The following is a 27,784-nucleotide window of genomic DNA, read 5'->3' as shown; positions in this document are numbered from 1 at the left end:
AAAACCGTTGAACACCTCAACATTTAATAGTTAAGCCTGCAAATTCCAAAGATAAAGAGAAGATCCTTAAAGCAGCAAGAGACAAGAAATCACTGATTTTGTGGGGAGGAGTATTAGGGTAACAGCAGACCTCTCCACAGAGACCTGGCAGGCCAGAAAGGGCTGGCAGGATATATTCAGGGTCCTAAATGAGAAAAACATGCAACCAAGAATTCTTTATCCAGCAAGGCTCTCATTCAGAATGGAAGGAGAGATAAAGAGCTTCCAAGAGAGGCAGGAACTGAAAGAATATGTGACCTCCAAACCAGCTCTGCAAGAAATTTTAAGGGGGACTCCTAAAATTCCCCTTTAAGAAGAAGTCAAACGGAACAATCCACAAAAATGGGGACTGAATAGATATCATGATGACACTAAACTCATATCTGTCAATAGTAACTCTGACCATGAACGGGCTTAATGACCCCATCAAAAGGCGCAGGGTTTCAGACTGGATAAAAAAGCAGGACCCATCTATTTGCTGTCTACAAGAGACTCATTTTAGACAGAAGGACACCTACAGCCTGAAAATAAAAGGATGGAGAACAATTTACCATTCAAATGGTCCTCAAAAGAAAGCAGGGGTAGCCATCCTTATATCAGATAAGCCAAAATTTACTTGGAAGACTGTAGTGAGAGATGAAGAGGGACACTATCTCAAACTTAAAGGATCTATCCAACAAGAGGACTTAACAATCTTCAATATATATGCCCCGACTGTGGGAGCTGCCAAATATATCAATCAATTAATAACCAAAGTTAAGACATACTTAGACAATAATACACTTATACTTGGTGACTTCAATTTAGTGCTTTCTACACCCGATAGGTCTTCTAAGCACAACATCTCCAAAGAAACAAGAGCTTTCAATGATACACTGGACCAGATGGATTTCACAGATATCTACAGAATTTTACATCCAAACTCAACTGAATACACATTCTTCTCAAGCGCACATGGAACTTTCTCCAGAATAGACCACATACTGGGTCACAAATCGGGTCTGAACCAATACCTAAAGATTGGGATCGTCCCCTGCGAATTCTCAGACTTTAATGCCTTGAAATTCCTGCAGCATGTATAGGACCTGTCTGTGCTGGGCTGGGCACAGTGGGGCTGCTGCCTGTAGGAGGTTGGAAACCCTGGCACACATCTCTTCTCATAGGACAGGGGCTGTGGGGTGACCAGCAGGAGGGAAGCTCCTGGTCAGGGTCCTCCTCCACCAGCAGGGGACAGCAGAGCTGCATCATGAGCAGCAGGACGAGGCTGGGGCTGCCTAGGGGGAGATTCCCAGTAACACCAGGCCTCAAGTCAGCAGGGGTCAGGATCAGTCCTCAGAGACTGTTGGGATGATCTTTCCTCTCTCCTCAGGCTGCAGAGACCTTATTCTGAGAAACACAGCGTCATTCAGAGTATTGATGGGAGTCCTGACACAGGAGGAGGAAATGCAGCTCCTCCCACCATCCACCAGTGATCCTGGGCACTTAACCTCTGTATTGGGCACATCCAGACACCCCAATGACTCACTGTCAGCCTCCTCATCCCTCTTCCAGGCTGACGCTGACCCTGAGCTGCAGCTTCTTGCTCAGGAACAGCCAAGGGAGGGGAGGGAGAGCTGGGAACAGGGAGACCTTGGTCCCTGGAAGGGGTGTCAGCAGCCTCCCTGTGAGACTGTCTCCAGAGTGAGGTGGGTTCTCCTAGCTCAGGCCACAGCCCTGTCACTGGGCTGTCCTTGTGCAGTGACAGGATCTGCTCCCTGCAGGGACATTGTCTCAACCCCACAGCTCACACCTGTGGGAATGTGTGACCTTGGGGACCCACACAAAGACCAGGAAATCTAAAGACTGCTCCCAGTAGCTCTTCAGGTGCTTCACTTGTTTACATGAAACACTGATTAAAAAATTAGGATGGCCAAATTCTGGTCTCCTGTGGGATGAGGGCTGTTGTAGGGATGAAAGCAGCACGTGTCTGCAGGTTAGACTTGGGAGGAATCTCCAACATCTGGGCGTTGGTGAACACGCAAACTCCCCAGTAGCTGAGATGAAGGAACCTCAGAAGCAGTGGGTTTCCCATTGAAATGACAGGCTAAGCTTGGTTCCACAGGGACTGTGGGGGATGCATAGGGGACGTGAGAGGCAGGAGGAGGTGGGTATTGAGGCCACAGGACCCCCATTTTCCTGAATCAGGGGTTTTCTGCATCTCTCAGCCGACCCACATCACCCCACGGACAGACTCCTGCAGGGCCCTGAGATAGCCCAGCACAGCACTCAAGCAACATCATTTCTGACAGTCATAAGGTCAGATTCCAGGAATTTGATTGTGATGCCAGAAATTGGAAACCAACGGGTGCTTTTCATTTTTTTTAAAGAAAAAGATTTATTTATTTGAGAGAGAGAACAAGTAGGGGGAAGGGCAGAGGGAGAGGGAGAAGACCCTCCTAAGCAGGGAGCCCAATGCAGGACTTGAGCCCAAGACCGTGAGACAAGACCCTACCAGAAGGCAGATGTTTAACCAACTCAGCCACCTAAGTGCCCCTCAAAGGTGCCTTTTGGACCAGAAAGCTTCGTGGAGGCAGCTGGGGACTCTGCTATCCTTCTCAGTCACCTGTTCTGCCTCCCAAGTGACTAACCCAGTTAGAGCCCCACGGAAGATTACATTTGCATAACTACTAAGGATCACTGCCTCTTGTGCCTGGAGGGAATAAAAGAAGCCTGGGTGAGCCTGCCCTGCACTGGGTCTCAGGAAGCAGAGCTCTGGGCACGCCCACCATGGCCTGGACCCCTCTCCTGCTCCCCATCCTCACCCTCTGCACAGGTGCTATCCCTGGGCCTGCCCAGCCCCTCGGCCCCCACAGGATGGAGATGGGTCTGACCTGAACCCTGAGCTCAGCCTCAGCACAATCTCACTATTGGGTCCCTAGGATAAGCCCCTGGGCCTCACACCAAGCCCTCCTCTCCTGTCCTTCAGGCTCCATGGCCTCCACTGGGCTGAATCAGCCTCCCTCCGAGTTGGTGGCCCTGGGACAGATGGCAGTAATCACCTGCTCTGGAGATGTCTTAGGGAAAAGATATGCATATATTGGTACCAGCAGAAGCAAAGCCAAGCCCCTGTGCTCCTAATCAATAAAAATAATAATGAGCGGGCTTCTGGGATCCCTGACCGGTTCTCTGGCTCCAACTCGGGCAACACGGCCACCCTGACCATCAGTGGGGCCCGGGCGGAGGATGAGGCTGACTATTACTGCCAGTCACATGACACAGTGGAAATGCTCACAGTGACACATGCAGATGGGGAAGTGAGACAAATCCCCTTCTCCGTCTGAGTCATCCACTCCTCTGGCGACAGGAGGCCCATGGACAAGCAGGGAGCAATCTGGTCCAGGCCCTCATATGTGAAGTTCCCAGGCCTACACACCACCCACTCCCCCCCCCCCCCCCCCGCCGCCGTGCTTACCAGGAGCTCTGCACAGGGATGGACAATGGGGCATTTGTGCTGACAGACTCGGTTGCCCTGGTCTCTGGGCCTGGGTATGAACTGGAAATCTAGGGCCTGGGTGGGGAAAGACAAGGGAACCTTTGCTCTAGTGCGCATTATCTCTACATTCTCCAAGTGCTATGAGCCACTGTTCACACAACTGACCAGGATCAGTGTCCAAATTTCCCAGAACAGCTGAGCGGCAAAGCCCTAGGCCATAAGTGAAGACCCCTCCACCTGCATGGATCAGATGGGGACAGTAGACACGGAGGTCACCCACACTGCCCTTAGGACTCACAAGCCCCACACTGCTGCCTGGAGCCCCTGACAGCTCACAGGGGTGCAACTCGTGGGGAAGTGCTGTTGGCCCTGAAACCTACTGCCCCCCGATCTGTCCCTTCTCAGAGAGCCTGAGAAGAATGATGTTCTGATGCCTGGATCCCTGTCCTGCCTCATGCTCCCAGGTCCTGAGACGTCCCAGGGATAGAGCTCTCTGCAGGAAGGAGGCACAAACAGAGCCCCTGGCCCCGGGGAGAGCCCCACACCCCGTGGCCGAGCTCCCTAAAGGGCTGCAGCTCGGAGGGGCTCGGACGGAGGCTGCACCGAGGGGGCTGCACGGCTGGGAGCGCGATTCCAGCAGGCAGGCCCGGGAGGCCAGGGTGCCAAGGACACAGCCCAAGCTCCAGCCTTCCCCTGGGACAGGAGGGGTCGGGAGGCCCCAGGACAGCAAGGACAACTGCCTCCGAGGGCCCCGGGCTGAACAGGTCAGCGGCCCTGCCCGGGAGCATCCAGGCCCCTGGGGACTGGGAGTTGAGGTAGTTACTGCAGGAGCTGACTCCAGGGCTGGGGAGCTGGCCACCGCCACTGCTGTTGTTTCTACTGGGGCCTCACAGGGTAAACAGCCCCCACTGAGCCTCACAGTGGCCTCACCGGATTAACAGCTTAGACATCTTTCACTGAGCCCTGCACCAGGCAGGAGACTGAGCAGCTCACCCAAGGACACACACCTGAGAATCAGCACAGCAGGCCCTTCCCCTGGAAGACCAGCTAGACCGACAAGGGAAAAACAAGTTATTGACCAAGCAGCACTGGAAAGTTCCAGGGGAATTCGAGGGATTTACAGTATGTAGAATGAGATGATACTCCCCCTTGTTTTTTGTTTTCTCTTTGTTCCCCCCCCTTTTTTTCCTTGTTTTTATTTTTTTCTCCTTTTTCTAGTACAACTTGTTTTTGGCCACTCTGCACTGAGCAAAATGACTAGAAGGAAAAACTCACCTCAAAAGAAAGAATCATAAACAGTCCTCTCTCACACAGAGTTACAAAATCTGGATTACAATTCAATGTCAGAAAGCCAATTCAGAAGCACTATTATACAGCTACTGGTGGCTCTAGAAGAAAGCATAAAGGACTCAAGAGACATCATGACTGCAGAATTTAGATCTAATCAGGCAGAAATTAAAAATCAATTGAATGAGATGCAATCCAAAGTAGAGGTCCTAACGATGAGGGTTAAGGAGGTAGAAGAAGGAGTGAGTGACAGAGAAGACAAATTGATGGTTAGGAGGGGAACTGAGGAAAAAAGAGAAAAACAATTAAAAGATCATGAGGATAAAAAAATAAAAAATAAAATGAAAAAATAAAAGATCATGAGGATAGATTAAGGGGAATAAATGACAGCCCCAGGAAGAAAAATCTACAATTAATTGGAGTTCCCGAGGGCGCTGAAAGGGACAGAGGTCCAAAATATGTATTTGAACAAATCATAGCTGACAACTTTCCTAATCTGGGAAGGGAAACAGGCATTCAGATCCAGGAAACAGAGAGATTCCCCCCTAAAATCAATAAGAACCGCTCAACACCTCGACATTTAATAGTGAAGCTTGCAAATTCCAAAGATAAAGAGAGGATCCTTAAAGCAGCAAGAGACAAGAAATCTCTAACTTTTATGGGGAGAAATATGAGATTAACAGCAGACCTCTCCACAGAGACCTGGCAGGCCAGAAAGGGCTGGCACGATATATTCAGGGTCCTACGAGAAGAACACGCAGTCAAGAATACTTTATTCAGCAAGGCTCTCATTCAGAATAGAAGGAGAGATAAAGAGCTTCCAAGATAGGTAGAAAATGAAAGAATATGTGACCACAAATCCAGCTCTGCAAGAAATACTATGGGGGATTCTGTAATAGAGGAAGTCCAAGGGAACAATCCACAAAAACAGGGACTGAATAGGTATCATGATGGCACTAAATTCATATCTTTCAATAGTAACTCTGAACGAGAATGGGCTTACTGACCCTATCAAAAGGCACAGGGTTTCACACTGGATTAAAAAGCAAGACACATCTATTTACTGTCTACAAGAGACTCATTTTTTTCTTATTTATTTATTTATTTATTATTTATTATTTATTTATTTATTTATTTATTTTGGCAGAGACAGGTATTTTATTATATTTTTAAATCAAAAAGTGAAATATGCTTTTGAAATTGGGATATGTAACATAAATGATTTTTAAATATGTTAATATTTCCTCTAACATGCTACTTGTACATTCACCCACTGAGGTAACTCAAATCAGAAATTTAGATGTATAACTTTACAAAGCTATGTATTGTATTTACTTAAATGTTTTTCATATACATATAATTTGTATTCCTTTAAAGGTCATTTACAATTACATTGCTCTGCAACTTACTTTTATTCTTTGACTTTCCATTTCTCCCAATTGCACACCATGGGCACCTCCAGATTTTTTTATATACTTGTTTTAATTTTTATTTATTTATGATAGTCACAGAGAGAAAGAGAGAGAGAGAGAGAGAGAGAGAGAGAGAGAGAGAGAGAGGCAGAGACATAGGCAGAGGGAGAAGCAGGCTCCATGCACCGGGAGCCCGACGTGGGATTCGATCCTGGGTCTCCAGGATCCCGCCCTGGGCCAAAGGCAGGCGCTAAACTGCTGCGCCACCCAGGGATCCCCACCTCCAGATTTATACTCATACAATAGTTGTTTGTCAACTTTTTATTATTGATGAAATATGCTTGATTTTAGATTTTTGCCGTAAAACAATACTGCAAGATGCTTTTTTTAATATAAGATGATTAATTTTTCTTTGGTTTGTTAGGAAACAGAACCCCCAATTTGGAATTGTTGGTAAAATACTCTGTTTTGTTTTGTTTTATTTTATTTTATTTTTATTTTTTTAATAATAAATTTATTTTTATTGGTGATCAATTTGCCAACATACAGAATAACACCCAGTGCTCATCCCTTCAAGTGCCCACCTCAGTGCCCATCACCCAGTCACCCCCACCCCCCGCCCTCCTCCCCTTCCACCACCCCTAGTTCGTTTCCCAGAGTTAGGAGTCTTCATGCTCTGTCTCCCTTTCTGATATTTCCTACCCATTCCTTCTCCCTTCACTTCTATTCCCTTTCACTACTATTTATATTCCCCAAATGAAAGAGACCATATAATGTTTGTCCTTCTCCAACTGACTTATTTCACTCAGCATAATACCCTCCAGTTCCATCCACGTTAAAGCAAACGGTGGGTATTTGTCATTTCTAAAGGCTGACTAATATTCCATTGTATACATAGACCACAACTTCTTTATCTATTCATCTTTCTTTTTTTATTTTTATTTTTTTCTTTCTTTTTTTTAAATAATAAATTTATTTTTTATTGGTGTTCAATTTGCCAACATACAGAATGACACCCAGTGCTCATCCCGAGAAGTGCCCCCCTCAGTGCCCATCACCCAGACATCCCCACCCCCCACCCTCCTCCCCTTCCACCACCCCTAGTTCATTTCCCAGAGTTAGGAGTCTTTATGTTCTATCTCCCTTTCTGATATTTCCTACACATTTCTTCTCCCTTCCCCTCTATTCCATTTCACTATTATTTACATTCCCCAAATGAATGAGAACATATAATGTTTGTCCTTCTCTTATTGACTTATTTCACTCAGCATAATATCCTCCAGTTCCATCTATGTCAAAGCAAATGGTGGGTATTTGTCATTTCTAATGGCTGAGTAATATTCTATTGTATACATAGACCTCATCTTCTTTATCCATTCATCTTTCGATGGACACCAAAGCTCCTTCCACTTCTTCTTCATCACTCTTCTGTAGAAGGGCATCCTGATTCCTACCATAGCTTGGCTATTGTGGACATTGCTGGGTGAACATTGGTGTGCAGGGGTCATTTCATTTCATTAAATTTCTGTCTTTGGGGTAAATACCCTGTAGTGCAATGGCTGTGTCCTAGGGTGGCTCTATTCTTACTTTTTCAGGAGATTCATTTTAGACAGAAGGACACCTACAGCCTGGAAATAAAAGGTTGGAGAACCATTGACCATTCAAATGGTCGTCAAAAGAAAGCAGAGGTAGCCATCCTTATATCAGGTAAACTAAAATTTACCCTGAAGACTGTAGTGAGAGATGAAGAGGGACACTATATCATACATAAAGGATCTATCCAACAAGAGGACTTATCAATCCTCAATATATATGCCCTGACTGTGGGAGCTGCCAAATATATCAACCAATTAATAACCAAAGTGAGGAAATACTTAGATAATAATACACTTATACTTGTTGACTTCAATCTAGCTCTTTCTACCCTCGATAGGTCTTCTAAGCACAACATCTCCAGAAAAACAAGAGCTTTAAATGATACCCTGGACCGGATGGATTTCACAGATATCTACAGAACTTTACATCCAAACTCAACTGAATACACATTCTTCTCAAGTGCACATGGAACTTTCTCCAGAATAGACCACATACTGGGTCACAAATCGGGTCTGAACCTATACCAAAAGATTGGGATCGTCCCCTGCATATTCTCAGACCATAATGCCTTGAAATTAGAACTGAATCACAACAAGAAGTTTGGAAGGACCTCAAACACGTGGAGGTTAAGGACTATCCTGCTAAAAGATTAAAGGGTCAACCAGGAAATTAAGGAAGAATTAAAAAGATTCATGGCAACTAATGAGAATGAAGATACAACCGTTCAAAATCTTTAGGATGCAGCAAAAGCAGTCCTGAGGGGGGAATACATCGCAATACAAGCATCCATTCAAAAACTGGAAAGAACTCAAATACAAAAGCTAACCTTACACATAAAGGAGCTAGAGAAGAAGCAGCAAATTGACCCGATGCCCAGCAGAAGAAGAGAGTTAATTAAAATTCTATCAGAACTCAATGAAATCGAGACCAGAAGAACTGTGGAACAGATCAACAGAACCAGGAGTTGGTTCTTTTTTTTTTTTTATGAGTTGGTTCTTTGAAAGAATTAATAAGATAGATAAACCATTAGCCAGCCTTATTAAAAAGAAGAGAGAGAAGACTCAAATTAATAAAATCATGAATAAGAAAGGAGACATCACTACCACCAAGGAAATACAAACGATTTTAAAAACATATTATGAACAGCTCTACGCCAATAAATTAGGCAATCTAGAAGAAATGGACGCATTCCTGGAAAGCCACAAACTACTAAAACTGGAACAGGAAGAAATAGAAAACCTGAACAGGCCAATAAGCAGGGAGGAAATTGAAGCAGTCATCAAAAACCTCCCAAGACACAAAAGTCCAGGGCCAGATGGCTTCCCAGGGGAATTCTATCAAATGTTTAAAGAAGAAATCATACCTATTCTACTAAAGCTATTTGGAAAGATAGAAGGAGAGGGAGTACTTCCAAATTCGTTCTATGAGGCCAGCATCACCTTAATTCCAGAACCAGACAAAGACCCCACCAAAAAGGAGAATTATAGACCTATATAGATGAAAACGGATGCAAAAATTCTCAATAAGATATTAGCCAATAGGTTCCAACAATACATTCAGAAGATTATTCACCATGACCAAGTGGGATTTATCCCTGGGATGCAAGGCTGGTTCAACACTTGTAAAACAATCAATGTGATTGATCATATCAGCAACAGAAAAAACAAGAACCATATAACATGTTCTTTATCCCTTCATCTGTCGTTGGACATTTTGGCTCCTTTCAGTTTGATTGTTGTGGACATTGTGATAAGAACATTAAGGTGTAGCTATCCAATCATTTCTCCACATCTTTATCTTTGGGGAATATACCCAATGGTGTTAATTGCTAGATCATAGGCTGTCTCTAATATTCTTGAGGAACCACAATATTGATTCCCAGAGTTGGTTTGCCAGCTTCCATTCCCACCAACAGTGAAGAGGGATCCTTTTCTCCACATCCGTGCCAATATTTGTTGTTTCCCATCTTGTTAATTTTAGCAATTCTAACTGGTGGTATCACATTGTGGTTCTGATTTGTATTTCCCTGATGACAGGTGAGGTGGAGCATTTTTTTTACCTGACTTTTGGCTAAATGTAGGTCTTTTTGAAGAAATGTCAGTTCATATCTTTTGCCCATTTCTTGACTGCATCGTCTGTTTCTGGGTCTTGTGTTTGATGAGGTTTTTATAGATCTTCCATACAAGCCCTTTATCTCATATGCCATTTGCAAATATCTTATCCCTCTCTGTCAGTTGTGTTTTGGTTTGCGGTGACAACAAGCCAAATAGTCTTTGTTGACTATTTGCTTTGCTGTGCAGATGCTATGTATCTTGATGAAGGCCCAATAGTTTATTTTTTTTTTGTTTCCCTCCTTTCAAGAAACGTGACTTGCAAGAAATTGTTGCCTGTGTTCTCCTCTAAGATTTTGATGGATTCCTGTCTCACATTTAGATGTTTCATCCATGTTGAGTTTATCTTTGTGTATGGTGTAAAAGAATGGTCTAGTTTCATTCTTCTGCATGTGGTTGTTCAACACTTGCAACATCATTTGTTGAGACTGCCTTTTTCCTTTGAACATTCTGTCCTGTTTTGTCAAAGCTTAGCCGACTATACAGTTGAGGGCTTTTTCTGGGCTCTCTATTCTGTTACTTTGTTCTACATGTGTGTTTTTGGGCCATGATCATGCTGTCTTGATGATCACAGCTTTGTAGTACAGTTTGAAGTGAGGCATTGTGATGCCACACCTTTGATTTTCTTTTTCAACGTACCTCTGGTTATTCAAGGTTTTTTCTAGTTCTACACAAATCTTAGGATTATTTGTTCTAACTGCGTGGGGAAAAAAGTCCATGGCATTATGACAGGGATTGCAATGAATGTGTAGATTGCTCTGGGTAGCATAGACATTTTAACAATATGCATTCTTCCAATCCATGAGCATGGAATGTTTTCCATCTCCTTGTGAATTCATCAATGTCTTTCATAAGTGTTCTGTAGTTTTAAGGTACTGATCCCTTACCTCTTAGGTTAGGTTTATTCCTAGGTATCTTGGTGCAGTTGAAATAAAGGGTCCCAGGATTGAGCCCTGTATCTCACTTCTTGCTCAGCAAAGAGACTGCTTCTCACTCTCTTGCTGCCCCTCCCCTAACTCATGCTCTCTCGTTCTCTCACTGTCTCCCTCTCTCACTTCCTCTCTCAAGTAAATAAATAATATCTTAGAAAGAAAAGAAATACACATGGAATTTGACTTGTTTTTCCAGCTTTATTTAGATCTACATATATAATATTGTGTGAGTTGAAGGTATACAACATGATGTGATACATATATATGTGGTAACACGATGACCCCAAATATGCTTAGTAAAACCATCCATCACTATATACACTTGACTTTCTGTTCTGTGTCTGTGTGGTGAAACATCCAAGATCTACTGTTTTCACAACTTTCAAGGACACAATACAGTATTGTTACCTATAGCCACCAAGCTGCACATTACATCCAATAACTTACTCATCTCATAACTGGAAGTCTGTACTCTTTGATCAGCATCTTGTCATTTCTCCCACCCTCTGACCCTGGTAATTATCCATCTACTCTCTGTTCTTATGAGTTCAGCTCTTTAAGATTCTACATACAAGTGAGATCATAGAGTATTGATTTTCTGTCTCACTTCTTTTACTTAACACATTGCCCTCCAACTTCATCCAGGCTGTCACAAATGGCAAGATTCCCATTTTCTTTTAGAGCTGAATAATATTCTTTTGGGTGTGTGTGTGTGTATGTCAATTGCTTTATCCATTCATCTATGGATGAACACTTAGGTTGTGTTCTTGTCTTGGTGATTGTGAATGACGGTACAATGAACATAGGGATGCAGATATATCTTTGAGATATGATTTCATTTCTTTGGATTAATATATAGAAATGGGATAACTGGATCATATAGTGGTTCTGTTTTTATATTATCGAGGAACCTCCATGAGGTTACCATACCGTCTGCACCAATTAATGTTAGATTAGGATTTGCACATGCTGAATTTCCATTGCCCAGCCACTACCAGATGAATGAACATAGGTTAAATGTGGGTTGATAGGGTTAAAAATGAATAGGATGGTGAGGTTTTTGCAGTCTCTACTATCTTGCCCCTGGGGTTACATAACATGCCCATTTACGTTGTGGTCTACAAACAACTTGCTGACTACATCAGTGACCTGAGAGTGTAGCCGTGTGCAGTGTGCACCTCCATTGAAGACATTTTCCATGGCATGAAATAGTAAACACACAACACAAGTGCCTGGTTTCCAGTAACAATTTCTTAGATTTAGAGAAAACTAACCTTTCAGGGAAACCATAAGCAAAAGGAAATCTGACACTTTCTCAGCTCCTTGGGCCTCAGTGAGGAAGGGAACTCAACAAGATCCAAGGTCATGGTGATCTTCAGGGAAATTCACATCAGGAAAAGCTGGTCCTACCCAGGGGAAAAGCAAGTTATTGACCAAGCAGTGCTGGAAAGTTCCAGGGGAACTCTCATTGTGCTTTCAAAACTAAGACATGGCCTATTTTTAATGCTCTAGAAATTTCTCTCTCCTTTTACAAAAGCAAGTGACTGCTACTTGGGCTTTACAGAACAGCTGGTCCAACAGAAATTAAATTCAAAACACATACATAGGTAAACGTTTGCCAGTAGCTACATTTTAAAAAGGAAAAAAATGAGTAGAATTTGTTTTCATAATATGTTCTGTTATGTTTAAATTTTTTTTAATTTTTATTTATTTATGATAGTCACACAGAATGAGAGAGAGAGAGAGAGAGAGAGGCAGAGACACAGGCAGAGGGAGAAGCAGGCCCCATGCACCGGGAGCCCGACATGGGATTCGATCCCGGGTCTCCAGGATCGCGCCCTGGGCCAAAGGCAGGCGCCAAACCGCTGCGCCACCCAGGGATCCCTCTGTTATGTTTAATACTTTAAAATATGACCACTTCAATATGAATTAAATATTAAATGATTGATGTATTTTACATTATTTTTATTTTCTAAGTCTATGAAATCTGGTGGGTCCTTAGGAACTACAGCTCATCTCTATTGGGACTACCCACATTTCATGCTCAGCATCTATCTACAGCTTCTGATGCACAGTGGACAGGGTAAGTTCATTGCATGATGTTTCCTAAGGGTAAATATCCTTGCAGTATAGACTCACAGCCAACAAGCTGTTTTTTCCAGGAACACACTGACTCCAACACCATGAAGATCTCAGCACCCTTCAGAACAGACTCAGGGAAGACAGACACTGGAAGAAAGAAGGGAAGGTCATGACAGGAGAGGCCCAAGATGGTTGGGATAAGGGGAAAAGGAGAATGGTAAGAGGACAGGGCAGGGACGGATGGTAACTCAGGCTCTGGGTTGTGTCTTGCATTGGAAATGACTTGCTCATCATTTGGTGAGGTTGAGAAAATCATTCTGTCAATGTTAGTTTCCTCATTTAAACAACCAATGGAACGTTTGTGCCTTACTCATGCAGCTGATTTTTTAAAAAATTTCTCATTGAGGTGGAGCATATAAACACTCACCAAGGGTCTAGCATCTATTGAGGACTCAAAAGTAGTCATTCTGTGGCACTAGCAACACATGTAGGGTGACATCCTAGGGTCACCAGAGGGAACTGTGGGTCTTGTTTTGGGACCCTAGGAAGTCCAAATCCCGTGGGCTGTGCTCAAGTGCAAAGAGTGTGACTTCTGCTTCCTGTAAAGATACTTGTGTAAAATCAACTCTCCACTCTTGAAACTCACACCTGGTCCTTCTTCTGACCTCAGGAAATTACCAGCTATGGCTCTTGTGCACAGGGTTCAGACAAGAACTTATTTAGTCAGACACACTGAAGCACGGAGAATAGATTTGTATCTCATGCTCCACCTTCTCTGAACTGCAAAAAGAGGATAAGATGGGAGTTGGAGAGGAGTCTCAGAGCAGAACTCCTTGAAGACTCTCCCCATCAGGTTCCCTTCTACCTCCTGCCCTTCATTTTATCTACAGGTCAGGATTCCCTCTCCCTGACATTTCCCTCCAAGCATGGTGCCCCTGGACCTCTGTCCATTGTCTGGTACATTCAACATCATTCTTGTCTTTTGTATTTTCCGTTATCTGTGGTTTGCCCGTGCTGACTCAGCCTACAAATGCATCTGCCTCTCTGGAAGAGTCGGTCAAGCTCACCTGCACTTTGAGCAGTGGGCACAGCAATTACATTGTTCGATGATATCAACAACAACCGGGGAAGGCCCCTCGGTTTCTGATGTATGTCAGGGGGATGGAAGCCACAGCAGGGGGGACGGGATCCCCAGTCGCTTCTCAGGCTCCAGCTCTGGGGCTGACCGCTATTTAACCATCTCCAACATCAAGTCTGAAGATGAGGCTGAGTGTTATTACTGTGGTGCAGACTATAAAATCAGTGGTCAATACGGTTAAGCCACAGTGACACAGACAAATAGGGAAGTGAGGAAAAAACCTCTCACCCTCACTCTTTTCTTCTTTGGGGGATTCAGGGAGAGCTGCTGCCTGTCCCTCTCCAGGGCCCTGAGACCTTTGACTCTTCCTGCAAACCCTGCCATCCTGTACCTCAGTTCCAAGACTCAGGTCAAAATTTAGGTCATTTTGACACAGAACATTCTCTTTCCTCTCCATAATGCTTGAAAAGATTAGAACTATCCAGGCAAGAATTTGAATCTAAGGGGGACATCTGAGCCATAAGCCATCAGACCCAGTGCATCCATGATGGGTCCCTGTTCAAGGAATGGACAGAGATCTCAGGTTCTGGATTTGATCGAGGAGGTGGATTCAGTGAATATGTTCACTGTATCTTCTTCATGAAGTATAATAGGACCCCTGCTAGTGTTGAATATTCAAAAGGACCAAGAACCCTGAGTCCATGTTGGGTGCAAAGCTGAGACCTGATTAGGAAAATAATGTGTATGTTAGGATGTCTGTGGCAGGACCAACATGGAACATGGTTTGGGTTTCTCCATCTATAGTTGACTCTTAACTTCTGGTGCCAGGAAGTAGTCCACAAGCTGCCTACAGGACTTCTCCAGGTTCTCCCCGGACTTGATCCACTGGGCATGGAAAGGGGAGCACTACAGTGATAAATATATTAACTCCCTTGAATCTCAACCCAGTGAGTGATTCACCTCTAATGGTGTTGGGAGGGGAAAGTTTACTGTATATGTAGATTTCCTCTATAATTTTTAAGCATTTAAAAAACAAGCATCTCATGTACACACACACTTTTGGGTTAACATTGAGCATCTGTATAGATCAAGGTAACCCTGTTCCCTGGGCACTGACTTGAGCAGGGTTGGGAGAGATTTTGGTGTTGGACCACAGAAAGTCAGTTTGGGTACTCCTAGAGATGGATCTCAGAGATGGGAAAATCCAAGAGCTGCCCATAAACGGGACAATTCCCAAGTAGGTAGGAAGAGAAAAGGTGGAGTATTCCTGAGAGAGAGAGAGAGTGGGCAGAGAGGCAGGAGGAGCGGGAGGATAGGGGAGCATCAGGTCTCAGAAATTCAGTTTCTCTTTTCAGCTCGTGGTTGGCTGGAGTCACAAAGGATCACAGGAACATCCTACTCACTTCAGTAAAGGGTTATTCTCTACCAAGTTTTTCCAAAAGGTCTCCCACAGGTCCCTTTAGTGGAGATTTTTCTCCAACACTATATTTTTTAGGGAAGGCAGTCATGAGGATTGTAGGGAAACAATATCCAAACCTGTAGTGTGAATCATACTTTTCCAAGCCGACCTGGGCCTTCTCGTGTTTATAACTTGAAAGAAAGTAACCCAGTAGCCTTGAATGTACAGACAGATGGACAAACTGTGGAAGTGATGGCAGTGAATGAAAAAGGGATGGAGATAAAGAGCATTCCCTGTTGTCCTTAGATGATAACCAACCAGTGAGGGAATGACAAGTAAAAGCCTTGGTTAAATGGGGTCAAAAGATTTCATTAGTAGTCATTTCTGTTCATCAAGTTTATAACAGGATCAAGGTCACAGTCAGAGACCACTGGTCACCTCTGGATATGTGAGAGGAAGTAATGAACAGCATCGAGAATGAGTGTCACTTGCTGGATTGTATATTCACTGCCTGTTAGCTTCACAGATTGCCAGGTGATCCTGAGACCAGGAATGAAAATTAATGTCCAAAGTTCTTATGTGCCTTGTGGCCTTAGCTGAGTGCTCCAGATTGGAAGTCCTTTAGTACCATTGCGTCATTTGGGGATCTGATGGCCTGGTGAGCTATTTATAATTTAACACAGGGAGCACCAGAAAAAATGACCAGAATAGCCAGGAGGAGAGATGGAGGTGATGCCACTGACACTGTGACATGAGAGGCCAGGCAGGCTGAGCCAACAGTGAGAGTATGTACATGAGATCTACTCTCCCAACACCCCCACCCCCTCCTCATTCTGCATCTCCCTCCCTTCTTCCCTTCTCCCCTCATACCCATCCCTCTATTCTCACTCTTAAAAAAAAGTTCTCACTTTCAATCTGTTTCTCTAGAGATGTCTGTAATATTATCCAAGAGTCATCTCCTACTGAATTCTGCTTCATTCATTGTCCTATACGGTGTGTTCCCTTTACATGTATTCTATTCACACATTTTTTCTGTCCTAGAGTATGTTTGTTTGTGCATCTGTCTGACTGCCTGACTTTATTCTCTAATGGTCACAACAGCAAAAATAATGACATTGAGTCTGTCATTGTACTAGAAGTCATGGGTGACAACCAGAATTCCTAATGCCCATCTACAGGATTGAAGCCCTCATTTCCCCAGAGTTGGGCTTGTTGGAAACTACAGCTTCAGGAATTACTTCTGCTGAAGAGAGCTGGCACAGCAGGGACATGCCTCCTTCTTGTTTGCAGCCTGTGTCTGGTGACTCCTGCATGTGGGTGGAATAACAGCAGGGCCCCTGCACCCTATTCTGTATGACTTTGGAAAACACACCCAGCACCAGGGTTCCCCTAAGTTCTACTGCAGCCCTGGCTGTGACAATCTGACATGTCACTGTCCTTCTCTGCTGATGCCTGCTTCTTCATCTTTTCTTTTACTCAGGGGTGTGTTTCCCTGTAGATCTAGATTTCCTGCACAGTACTCTCTAAGTGAAAGTTTGCTCTTTGGAATCTTCACCTACCATAACTTTTGTTTGTTTTGTTTTCTTGTTTTCCTTTCATTTTCTTTTCTTTCCTTTTTTTATTGAGTTATAATTCATATACAGTAAAATCTATCCTTTTAGTAAACAGTTGTGTGAGTTTTGAAAAAAGCCATAGCAGTGTAAGCACCTCAACAATCATGTATATGCAAAAAAAACCAGAACAAAACAAAAAACAAAAAATCAAGAAAACACACACAAACACACACACACACACAAACAATCATGTATATGACTGATGAATCATTACCTATAAATTTCCCCAAGCCCCTTTGCAGCAAAACCCAGGGCCCATCACATCATGTGCCCTCCTTCATGCCTTACCACATCCCCCATCCACTTCCCCTTCAGCAACCCAGTTTGTTTTCCATATTTTAGAGACTCTTTTTTTTAAAGATTTATTTATTTATTTATTCAGAGAGAGCAAAGAGAGAGGCAGAGACACAGGCAGAGGGAGAAGCAGGCTCCATGCAGGAAGCCAGATGTGGGACTCGATCCTGGGTCTCCAGGATCACACCCCGGACTGCAGGCGGCGCTAAACCACTGCGCCACCCGGGCTGCCCAATTTAAGAGACTCTTATGGTTTGTTTTCCTCTGTGAATATCCCAACTCATTTCTCCTTCATACCTATGCTCCCTTGAATTTAATAGTTCCACATTTGAGTGAAACATATGATAATCATCTTTCTCTGATTGACTTACTTCACTCAGCCTAATATCCTCCACTTCCAACCACATTGATGTGAATGGTGGGAATTCATCCTTTCTGATGGCTGAGTAATATTCCATTATTTGTATTATATATATAATTAGTATATTAGTATATATATATATTAGTATATAGTATACAACTAGCCAACAAGCACGTGAAATTACTATATTATATCGAACATTACTATATATATATATATATATATCCATTCATCTGTCGATGGACATCTTGGCTCCTTTCAAAGTTTGACTGTTGTGACATTTGTGATAAGAACATTAAGATGCAGCTGTCCCATCATTTTTCCACAGCTGTATCTTTGGGGGTATATACCCAGTAGTGTTATAGCTGGGTCACAGTGTATCTCTAATCTTCTTGAGGAACCACAATATTGTTTTCCAGAATGGGTGTGCCAACTTGCATTCCCACCAAAAGTGTTAGAGGGATCCCCTTTCTTCACATCCGTGCCAATTTGTTGTTTCCAGTCTTGTTACTTTTAGCAATTTTCACTGGTATAAAGTGGTATCTCATTGTGGTTCTGATTTGTATTTCCCTGATTATAGGTGTCATGAGTCATTTTTTTCACGTGCCTGTTGGCTACTTGTAGGTCTTTTTGGAGAAATGTCAGTTCATGTCTTTTGCCCATTTCTTGACTGCATCATACTTTTTTCGGCCTTGTGTTTGATAAGGTCTTTATAGAACTTGGATACGAGCCCTTTATCTAATATGTCATTAGGAAATATATTCTCCCACTCTGTCTTTTGGTTTGTTGACTGTTTGCTTGGCTGTGCAGATGCTATGTGTTTTGATGAAGGCCCAATAGTTTTTTTTTTTTTTTTGCTTTTGTTTCCCTTCCTTCTAGAAACGTGACTTGCAAGAAATTTTTACCTGTGTTCTCTTCTAGGATTTTGATGGATTCCTGTCTCATTTTTAGATCTTCATCCATGTTGAGTTTATCTTTATGTATGGTGTAAGAGAATGGTCTAGTTTCATTCCTGTGCATGTGGCTGTCCAATTTCCCAAAAATCTTTTGTTGAAAAGACTGTCTTTTTCCTTTGAACATTATATCCTGTTTTGTCAAGGTTTGTTGATCATACAGTTGAGGGTCCTTTTCTGGGTTCTCTATCCTGCTACCTTACTCTATTTGTCTTTTGTGCCAGTTGGCAACTTTTTGTGCCAGTTGTCTTTTGTGCTGTATTGATGATCACAGCTTTGTAATATAGTTTGGAATCAGGCATTATGATGCCTCAGCTTTTGTTTTCTTTTCAACATACCTCTGGTTATTTAAGGTTTTTTCTGGTACCATACAAATCTTAGGATTATTTGTTCTAACAATGAAAAAAGTCCATGGTATTATGACAGGGATTGCATTGAATGTGTAGATTGCTCTGGGTGGTGTAGATATTTTAACAATATTTATTCTTCCAATCCATGAGCATGGAATGTTTTTGCATCTCTTTGTGACTTCCTCAATGTCTTTCATAACTGTTCTGTCATTTTTATAGAGTATAGATCCCTTACCTTTTTGGGTAGGTTTATTCCTAGGTATCTTAAGGGTTTAGGTGCAATTGAAATAAAGGGTTCTGGTATTGAGCACAGAATCTCATTCCCTGATCAGCCGGGAGCCTGCTTCTCGCTCCCTTGCCCCTCCCCTCACTCATGCTCTCTCTCTCTCTCTTCTCTCTCCTCTCTCACTGCCTCTCTCAAATACATAAATAAAATCTTAGAAAGAAAAGAAAAACAAATGGAATTTTCCTTGTTTTTCCAACATTACTTATATCTAGATATACAACATTGTGTGAGTTGAAGGTATACAACATGATGGTTTGATACATGTATATATTGTAACACGATGACTCTAAAAATGGTTAGTTACATCCATCACTTCCCACACTTGCCTTTATATTCTGTGTGTGTGTGTGTGTGTGTGTGTTGAGAACATCCAAGATCTACCATCTTAGCATCTTTCAAGTATACAATACGGTATTGTTAACTATAGACACCTAGCTGCACATTACATCCCAACAGCTTACTTACTATATAACTGGAAGTCTGTACTCTTTGATCAGCTTCTGGTCATTTTTCCCACCGTCTGATCCTGGTAACTATCCACAAATGACCAGGATCAGTGTCCAAATTTCCCAGAACAGCTGAGCGGCTAAAGCCCTAGGCCATAAGTGAAGACCCCTCCACCTGCATGGATCAGATGGGGACAGTAGACACGGAGGTCACCCACACTGCCCTTAGGACTCACAAGCCCCACACTGCTGCCTGGAGCCCCTGACAGCTCACAGGGGTGCAACTTGTGGGGAAGTGCTGTTGGCCCTGAAACCTACTGCCCCCTGTCTCAGAGAGCCTGAGAAGAATGATGTTCTGATGCCTGGATCCCTGTCCTGCCTCATGCTCCCATGTCCTGAGACGTCCCAGGGATAGATCTCTCTGCAGGAAGGAGGCCTCATCTGAAGGCTCATCTCTGGATTTCTCTCCTTCTACCCGAGCTGATATCCCTTCTCCTTCCAGATTTTTTACACAGGCACTTCTCCATCTCAGAGTCTGCCTCCAGGAACCCATTCTGGGGTGGCTGGCATCACTACCACAGTCCTCAGGGAACAGACAAGGCCCCTGGATATACCCACAACCTCTTGAGTTCTCTCCCACAGTCCTCAGTGTGCGTGTCCAACCTCCCTGGAGATGAGATCATTTCAACTATTTTTACAGTGAGAAAAGGACAAGACACACCAGGTGCTCTGGGTTCTGACGGACAATTGGAGAGTCACATCCCCTTGGACGATAATTTGGGGCAGATGGGGACAGTGCCCTCGTCCTACAGAACGGCCAGAAGATATGCCTACACAGGAGACACACAAAGGCCTGGTGTCTGTGGCCTGTGGCCACAGGTCTACCCCACATCCTGCACAAGAATATCTCTCTACACCCACCTGACCCAGAAATATGGACAGAAAACAATGGTATGAAATGAGTTCAGTCTGTCAATGCAACACATAAGAAGCCACCGAGTCCCCCTTGTCCACAGGAGATCCACTCAGATCCACACAAACCACAGTCTGCAAATAAAGGGAATATTGGATCCTTACTCCCACCAGATAATGTGCAACTGTCCCAACACAACCAGACATAGTTCTTTCTCCCTTAGGAGGATACAGCTACGCTTCTGTCTGCTAGGGATATTGATCTCTGCCTCACCTCGTTTGTCATCCTAAACGTTGATATTGAGATAGAAACCTTGCTCCTGTGAACACACCGGATGTTAGGTGCTGATGGGATGACACAGGTGGAGGAAACAGAAACATCTGATGACAATGTAACCAGGTGCATTCCTGCCACAGAAGGAGAAACACTGGATCCTTCTGTCCTGCTCATCTCTGCCACTACCCTGTGCTCAGAGGGGTACTACTCAGAGGGTAACTACTCTCCTCACCACGAACCCCATGAGCCCCTTCCTTCCAAAAACACCTGAGCTTGTGATCATCCCATCAACTGGGCAGGACTACAGCTTCCTTCAGGAATCCTGGTCCATTATCGGACCTGCTGAACTGGAATGTGGTGCAGTCATGACTTTATCACAAACCCAGGGGACCCCGGGATCCCCTGAATTCATGCATACCCCTGCCTGCCCCAGGTGTGCAGAGACACCAGTTCCCCCGTGACAGCACAACTCACCCCAGCCAGCGCCCTCTCTTGTCCGGACTCATCCCAGGAGGAGCTGAAAGGAGACCGGGTACACTTGGTGCCCCAATAGCTGGGAAGGTAGTGTTCCCGGGGGCATCACCCAACCCCAAAACACACTCGTGTGGCTGGACACAGACTATATATTTTTTAAGATTTTCTTTATTTATTCATGAGAGCCACAGAGAGAGATGCCGAAGCGTAGCAGAGTGAGAAGCAGGCTCCCTGCGGGGAGCTGGATGCAGGACTTGATCCCAAGACCCCAGGATCAGGCCCTGAGACAAAGGTAGACACTCGTCACTGAGTCACCAAGGCTCCCGACAGAAACTAATCTTGAACCATTCTTCCCACATCAGTACAGGGTCCGAAGTGAATGAAGCTCAGGTGCCCAGAGCAGGAAGTTAAGGCCATTGTCTCAGGGGGCCCAGTAGGACCTAGGGAGATAAGCAGAGGAAGTGAGACTTTCCATGGAGCATGGACCGCCACCCTGTGAAGCTCAGTGACCACACAGTCCCCAGAGGATGGAGGAGCCCCAGGATGCAGGTCCAGGTGGAACAGGTGACGGAGGGTGAGGCCTGGGCATCACTGGGTGGAAGAGCTCCCAGTGGAGCCGGTGGCACTGGTTTTCCAAGGACCACACTCTGAGCAGATTCACCTGTACCCGACCGCTCCCGCACAGGTGACAAGACCCCAGGGAGACACCGTGAGGCACCAGGGCCCAGATGTCCTTCCCAACAGACTCCATGGGGTCAGGGCCCTGTTGTCACCTGTGTCCTCATGGCTCCCTCCTAAAGGCTGGGACAGTCACTGCAGACTGAGCCTCCCTGTCTCCCTCAGATCCTCTCTCCTCGCCCCCTCTCACTTGCAGGCCCTGCCTCCCCTGACCCGAGGCTGACATGCACTCAGTGTCCGTCAACCTGGGAGGGCACAGGATCCTCTGCTCAGGGAATCAGCTCAGCGGTGAACATGCCTCTCTGCCCCGCAGAAGCCAAGACCGTCCCCCAACCAGTCATACACACATGACTGACCATCCAAGCCCAATTCTGAAGCTGTAACACGGGGACCTGGCCCCACTGAGGACGAGCAGACTGAGGGCCAGGAGAGAGCTGACCCCTGATGTGACAGTTACCACGGCAATGGGAGCGCCCAGCAGTGACGGAGGTAACGCAGAAGGATGGTAGGTGGGACACACACCCTTCTCCATGGCCCGGCTCTCCCTCTCTCCTGCCCTCTGAGCAGCTGCTGGTCAGGCCTCAGGATCAGGTGTCTTCCCTGGTCCGGGACCCACCCCTGAAGGGAGGAGAATCTCACAGGCTCTCTGCCCTCCCCCCTCCCCTCCATGCTCACCCCTCTGCCTCTCAGGGGACAGGTCAAACTTTTCGTGCAAAGCTGGCTATCTTGTCTCTAGAGACTTTATGTCTTACATCACGGGGCACAGAGGTCATCACATGTTGCTCAGGAGGGGAGAAAGGTGTCTCAGCACGGTCTGGCGGGGATCCTCTTCTCCTGGGTGCAGGTAGCCTGAATGGGCCCCAGGGACTGAGTCACCTCTGGGTCTTGGGCAAGGTGTGCCCACCCCATGAAGGGCTCCCTGGGGCTTCCTGAGAGGGATACACATCCCTGCCGCCCCAGGCCCTTCTCCCTGAGTTTTACAGAATCTGTAAGGAAGTGCAGACACCACCTGGGGCCACCTGGTAACTTCCTCCTGGACCACTGTCCTCCCCGGGCCCAGGGCCCAGGGCCCATCACCTGCACCACGCAGCTCTGACCCTTAGCTCAGGTCTGACCCACATGGACTCACACCCTCAACCGAGTGACCCTGAGTGGTGACCACAGTTGCATTCAGGCCACTTCTGTCCTCTGAGGGGAAGGACTTTCTTCCAAGACTTAAATAGAACTTGTACATCAATGGAATTTCTCTTCATGATTCTTTGCATTGTTCTTTTGAAATTGATTTGGACACAATTGCTTGAGGTTCAAAGGACAGATGAGCAATTTACTAAGAAGACCAGAAGCTTCCTCTATTTCCACTCTGGCTCTTCAGGTGGACACCTTCTTGGGAGTGAGAGACGCAGGACAGAAAATCATTTTCCCCTCCCTCATGAAAGAATGGCAGGTACAATTGCAATCCTTCCTCTAAAAATTACTTACCGGACAGCCCAGATGGCTCAGTGGTTTATGCCGCCTTCAGCTCACGGCATGATCCTGGGGTCCCGGGATCGAGTCCTGCGTTGGGCTCCCTGCATGGGCCGTCTTTCTCCCTCTGCCTGTGTCTGTGCCTCTCTCTCTCTCTCTCTCTCTCTCTCTCTCTCTCAGTCTCTCTGAATAAATAAATAAATCTTTAAAAATATATAAAAATAAAAATTACTAACCTGATGAACTAGAAAGTCAGTCTTACGTGGGAATCCCTTGCAGGAAACAATCATTTCAGGGAGTTTTCAGGCTAAAGGAGGGTGAAATGTTTTCTCTGGAGAATGAGATGTATTGATTCTCCCCATAGAGTTGCTCAATAACAGGACATGAATTGCGTGGTGCCTCCCTGGTCCCCAGTGGCCTTCTGACCACTTGCCTGCATCACCAGTAGGCAGCTGGCAGACTGAGAGGAAGAAGACTCAGGACCAACAACATTCTGGCTGAGGTTACCCCCAGCTCCTATCAGCCCGTGCAAGCCCCATCCAGCAGCCAGGCCCATGAGTTCCAGGCACTGAGAGGAAGGGAATGTGGAAACGGGGCCCAGAGAATTCCTGGGACTGAGGCCAGGCAGGTGGGGTTCTGCTTGAGATGAGACCTGGAGCCAGAAGTCAACCTCTCCTCCTCTCTCTTGCAGGTTCTGTGGCATCCTATATGCTGACTGAGTGGCCATTGGCAAGCGTAAACCTCGGCCACTGGGCCAGCATCACCTGTGGCAGAGACAACATTGGAGGGAAAATTGTCCAATGGAACCAGCAGAAGCCTGGCTAGCCTCCCATTATGGCTATCTATAAAGGTAGTGATCATCCCTCAGGGATCCCTGAGCATTTCCCTGGCCCCAACTCGGGGAACGGGGCCTCCCTGAACATCAGCGGGGCTAAGCCTAGGACAAGGCTATTACTGCCAGTCAGCAGATCTTAGTGGTAAGGCTCACATTGATACAGACTGATGGGGAAGTGAGGCTCAAGCCCTTCTTTATCTGTATCACCCTTCCTGTAGCGACAGGGGCCTGTACACAGATCATGAGTAGGTCTCACCCAAGTCCCCACATCTGGAGGCCCCAGGCTGCCCCTTTCTCCCATCCCTGCAAGTGAGCTCTGCACACAGTGATTTGGCAGAAAATATGGACACATTTATTGTGACTGTGTAATCTGCACCTGTAAGCAGATGAATGACCGTATTTGTAGGAGCAGATACAGAAGACATTTTGCAAAGACCAAATCTTTTAAAACTCCCTGGAATGATAACCACGTGTTCTGAGATGTAAACATGCAGACATGAGATTGAGAACAGATTGGATGCTGCAGCAGGAGACATTAGTCACCTTGAGGTCACAGCAATAGAAACTGTTCAGACTGAAGCACAGAGAGAAATAGCAAAAACAATTGAATAAACCCTCTGTTCAGGTAGGACAACTTCACCACCCCTAAAAATGAGTCACTGAAGTAACTGAGGCAGAGGAAGTGAAGGGTGGGTGGTGATTGAAGATATGACTGAGGAGGAGTGGCAAGAAGGCGGGAGAGTAGGGTCCCCAAGTCACCTGTCCCCACCAAATTACCTAGATAACTTTCAAATCATCCTGAAAACCTAGGAATTCGGCCTGAGATTTAAAGAGAGAACAGCTGGAATGCTACAGTGAGAAGAGTTCACCCTTCTATCAAGGACAACTTGTTTTTGGCCTCTCTGCACTGAGCAAAATGACTAGAAGGAAAAACTCACCTCAAAAGAACGAATCAGAAACAGTCCCCTCTCCCACAGAGTCACAAAATTTGGATTACAATCCAATGTCAGAGCCAATTCAGAAGCACTATTATACAGCTACTGGTGGCTCTAGGAAAAAGCATAAAGGACTCAAGAGACTCCATGACTGCAGAATTTAGATCTATTCAGGCAGAAATTAAAAATCAATTAAATGAGATGCAATCCAAACTAGAGGTCCTAACGATGAGGGTTAACGAGGTAGAAGAATGAGTGTGTGACATAGAAGACAAGTTGATGGCAAGGAGGGAAACTGTGGAAAAAAGAGACAAACAATTAAAAGATCATGAGGATAGGTTAAGGTAAATGAATGACAGCCTCACAAGGGAAAATCTATGTTTAATTAGGTTTCCCAAGGGTGCCGAAAGGGACAGAGGTCCAGAATATGTATTTTAACAAATCATAGCTGAAAACTTTCCTAATCTAGGAAGGGAAACAGGCATTCAGATACAGGAAACAGAGAGATCTGCCCCCTAAAATCAGTAAAAACCGCTCTACCCCTCGACATTTAATAGTAAAGCTTGTAAATTCCAAAGATAAGGGGAAGATCCTTAAAGCAGCGAGACAATAAATCTCCAAATTTTATGGGGAGAAATATTAGATTAACAGCAGATCTCTCCACAGACACCTGGCAGGCCAGAAAGGGCTGGCACGATATATTCAGGGTCCTAAATGAGAAAAACCTGCAGCCAAGAATGCTTTATCCAGCAAGGCTCTCATTCAGAATAGAAGGAGAGATAAAGAGCTTCCAAGATAGGCAGGAACTGAAAGAATGTCTGACCATCAAACCAGTTCTCCAAGAAATATTAATGGGGACTCTGTAAAGGATAGAGGAAATCCAAGGGAACAATCGACAAAAACAGGGACTGTATAGGTATCATGATGGCAGAAATTCGTAACTTTCAATAGTGACTCTGAACGTGAATGGGCTTAATGACGCCATCAAAAGGCGCAGGGTTTCAGACTGGATAAAAAAGCAGAACCCATCTAGTTGCTGTCTACAAGAGACTCATTTTAGACATAAGGACACCTACAGCCTGAAAATAAAAGGTTGGAGAACCATGTGTCATTCAAAAGGTCCTCAAAAGAAAGCAGGGGTAGCCATCCCTGTATCAGATAAACTGAAGTTTATCCCAAAGACTGTGGTGAGAGATGAAGAGGGACACTATATCATACTTAAAGGATCTATCCAAGAAGAGGACTTAACAATCATCAATATTTATGCCCCGAATGTGGGAGCAGGCAAGGATATCAATCAATTAATAACCAAAGTTAAGACTACTTAAATAATATTACACTGATACTTGGTGACTTGATTGTAGCATTTTCTACAATCGACAGGTCTTCTCAGCACAGCATCTCCAAAGAAACAAGAGCTTTAAATGATACACTGGACCAGATGGATTTTACAGAACTTCACAGTTTACAGAACTTCACACCCAAATGCAACTGAATACACATTCTTCTCTAGTGCACATGGATCTTTCTCCAGAATAAAGAACATACTGGGTCACAAATCAGGTCTTAGATGATACCAAAAGATTGGGATCATCCCCTGCATATTTTCAGACCACAGTGCTTTGAAATTAGAACTAAATCACAAGAAGGATTTCAAGCACGTGGAGGTTAAGGCCATCCTGCTAAAAGATGAAAGGGTCAACCAGAACTTTAGAGAAGAATTAAAAAGATTCATGGAAACTAATGAGAATGAAGATATAACCATTCAAAATCTTTGGGATACAGCAAAAGCAGTCCTGAGGGAGACATACATCACAATACAAGCATCCCTCCAAAAACTGGAAAGAACTGAAAAAGCACCTAAAGGAGCTAGAGAAAAAACAGCAAATACATCCTACACCCAGCAGAAGAAGAGAGTTAATAGAGATTTGAGCAGAACTGAATGAAATAGAGACCAGAAGAACCGTGGAACAGATCAACAAAACCAGGAGTTGGTTCTTTGGATCCTGCTCCGACTCCCTGCGGGTGCCTTTCTGTCCGGGAAGGTTGGTGCAGCTCCTGCTCCTCCGGGCGGGGCTCTCCTGTCCTGGGGACACTCGCCCCGGCCTTAGCCCGGCTCCTCGCGGGGCCCTCCCCCTCAGAGGCCTTTTGTTTATTTCTTCCCCCTCCCCCCACCCATCTTCCTACCTTGATAGAAACGCGAACTCTTCTCACTGTAGCATTCCAGCTGTTCTCGCTTTAATCTCAATTCATAGGTCTTCAGGATAATATGAAAGTTATCTAGGTAATTTGGTGGGGACAGGTGAGGACAGGTGACTTGGGGACCCTACTCTTCCGCCATCTTTCCTCCCAGAGAATTAACAAGCAGGAAACCACAAATGTTGGAGAGGATGTGGAGAAAGGGGAGCCCTCCTGCCCTGTTGGTGGGAATTGGAACTGCTGCAGCCACTCTGGAAAACTGTGTGGAGGTTTCTAAAAGGGTTAAAAATAGATCTGCC

The 27,784-nt window shown here is 44.9% G+C and overlaps 1 pseudogene; it reads left to right on the top strand.

Moving 5' to 3' along the window:
* The first annotated feature begins 2,805 nt into the window (after positions 1–2,805).
* LOC129508267 (immunoglobulin lambda variable 3-25-like) lies at positions 2,806–3,359 on the top strand (annotated as a pseudogene).
* The last annotated feature ends 24,425 nt before the right edge of the window (positions 3,360–27,784 follow it).

This window comes from Nyctereutes procyonoides, unplaced genomic scaffold, assembly GCF_905146905.1.
Source record: "Nyctereutes procyonoides isolate TBG_1078 unplaced genomic scaffold, NYPRO_anot_genome, whole genome shotgun sequence".
NCBI classification, from domain to species: domain Eukaryota; kingdom Metazoa; phylum Chordata; class Mammalia; order Carnivora; family Canidae; genus Nyctereutes; species Nyctereutes procyonoides.
This window is presented reverse-complemented; position numbering and strand designations above follow the sequence as displayed.